The sequence below is a fragment of the Epinephelus moara genome, chromosome 10 (genome assembly GCF_006386435.1).
Source record: "Epinephelus moara isolate mb chromosome 10, YSFRI_EMoa_1.0, whole genome shotgun sequence".
NCBI classification, from domain to species: Eukaryota; Metazoa; Chordata; class Actinopteri; order Perciformes; family Serranidae; genus Epinephelus; species Epinephelus moara.
In genome coordinates, this window is record NC_065515.1 from 28,818,364 (window position 1) to 28,820,842 (window position 2,479).

Genomic DNA, 2,479 nt, shown 5'->3' on the forward strand with positions numbered 1-2,479 from the left:
TATATACACTGACTTATTCTATAAAGGGGAATTCAGTCCAACTAATGGTGAAATGAATTTGAACACAGTGAAAGCACAGTGTTGTAACATATAAATAGATTTCCTATTAAAATAAATACATTCTGGATGTAAATGACTATACATTTGAAACAACCTTTGCCAGTGAAGATGAGTTTTAACACCCTTGGTTTAGAAAAGTGATTGAATTATTTGCCAAAGGTATCTTGCTGGTGTGCTTACTCTTAGTGTAATTCAAAACTGAACAGTCTAATGACTGAGGTGCAGGAGCAACTTCAAATTGCAAAGAAAGAAAGAAAGACTACATTATGTGGGGGATCACATGACCAAGACCAAGATGGCTGTTGAGTAAGGACATTTCCAACAACCATGCTCAACTTAAAGGATAACTTCGGCATTTTTCAACCTAGACCCTATTTCCCTGTGTAAATTGATCAAAAAGACTTTTGAAATTGTTCCAGTAATGAGGGAGCCAGCAGCGGCCTGCAGCCCCAAAATGAGCTGCAATTGAGGGACATGGGGCAATTAAACACTGTCACTGTATGTCCATTAAAAGTGGTTATTTTTGCCACAGAACAGCTCAGATTGTTATTAGAAGTGTCTGACTTGTCTCTTCACCTTTCACTTGATCAAGTCTGTTTGTTATTGCCTTCTTAAGCAGAAGTCTAGTTCTGAAATATCACGAGATATTACAAGATGTCACTTGGAAAATAGTGGAAAACTGTGAGTTCTGGAGAAAGTATAGTAATCAGAGTAGTTTAGAGTAAATATTAAGTGTTACCTAAAAGATATTAGTAGAGTATACGCATACACATTTTCACTTCAACCTCGTCACATATTGACGTGCTTAGTGATGGACTTTCCACGTCCACATACGTCGTGCAAGGTACCCTGGGTGTGTTGGTTGTTGATGTTCTGGGACACCGTGTCAGGTTTTGCCTGTTACATGCATTGTCTGATTTCAAGATACACTTCGTTTACACAGGAAATGTTACATTTTTACATACATTCTCTGTCAAAATAAATGCACTACGTCGGTACAAGACCACAAATTAGACGTTTGTTATTCCTTCAACAACTAATGCACATGGTTGGGTTTAGGTAAAAAGAACAGGGTTTGGCTTTAGAATCCTGCAGGACACAAACACCGCCTTTCTCGGGTGAAAGTGGGTGTTTGTTGGACCCCTCCACTAACCTCCTGCCCACCCCACTAGGACTTTGGTCACCTTAACTTTCGTCCTTGTCCCGCTGCATTTCCCCCTGACACCGCCAGGCACCATTAAACTATAACAGCAACCAGCCATATATCAAGCCGACATTAAAGGATGCCTTTTTTTCGTTGGTTTCTGACGCCGCAAGTTACTGCCCAAGTGCCGGATTTCGACATCTTCGGAGTGAGACCAGGCTCGCATTAATTTACACATGTGCACCCATATTTTTTAGTATAATAGCTGCATAGAATATATACATATATATATACACACAGTGGAAACCGCTTATAGCGATCTGTCCGGGTCAAATTGATTGCATAGAAGAGCGGACAAAGAGAGAAAAAGGGAAAAAAATGGAAGCAGAGGGTTACCAGGACATGAAGCAGGGAGACCATGGAGTTCTAGAGTTGTTGTGACCGTCTGACCACAGAGGAAAAATGCCTATGTTGTAAAGAGTGGTTCGTGTTGTGCATTTCCGACCTGTGCCAACAAAATGAGGAGCTACACTCTGAGCAGCTGTCATAGACTTTGGGTCCGTCCCAAGTCTCTTAAATTACTGCTAGTGCTACTGCTAGCCGACTTTGCTTGCTGTTTAGCCCCTCCCACCTAGGAAAAAATGTGAGGAGCTAGTGCTAGGAACGATGAGCGAGCATTGTCAGTTTAAGAGACATGAGACGTCCTTTCCACTGTAGCGTCACGTGAAGCGACGTCCATTTCTGATGACGGCGGCACAGCTGGATCTGCTGCTATATTTGCTGATCAAAATTATATTCGCTGATCAAAGCCGTAACACCGTCATGACTTTGGTCACACAGTTTTGCATGTATTACCATTGTTATTGAGTCATTTGCCAAAGTTTGTGGCAATTAAAGAACGGTATGTAGCCCTGCCACTGTCACTGTGATGAGCATCATTATCATTATTATTATCACTATTACTAAATCCACTCACCATCATTCAGCAAGTCAGCTGCTGAGTGAATCAGAGATCAGACCTGTCAGTCTGCCCCAATCAATCAATTTTATGTATAGAGGCCAATATCACAAATCACAATTTGCCTCACAGGGCTTTACAGCATACGACATCCCTCTGTCCTTAGGACCCTCGCAGCGGATAAGGAAAAACTCCCCAAAAAACCCTTTAACGGGGAAAAAAACTGGTAGAAACCTCAGGAAGAGCAACTGAGGAGGGATCCCTCTTCCAGGACGGACAGACGTGCAATAGATGTCGTACAGAACAGATCAACATAA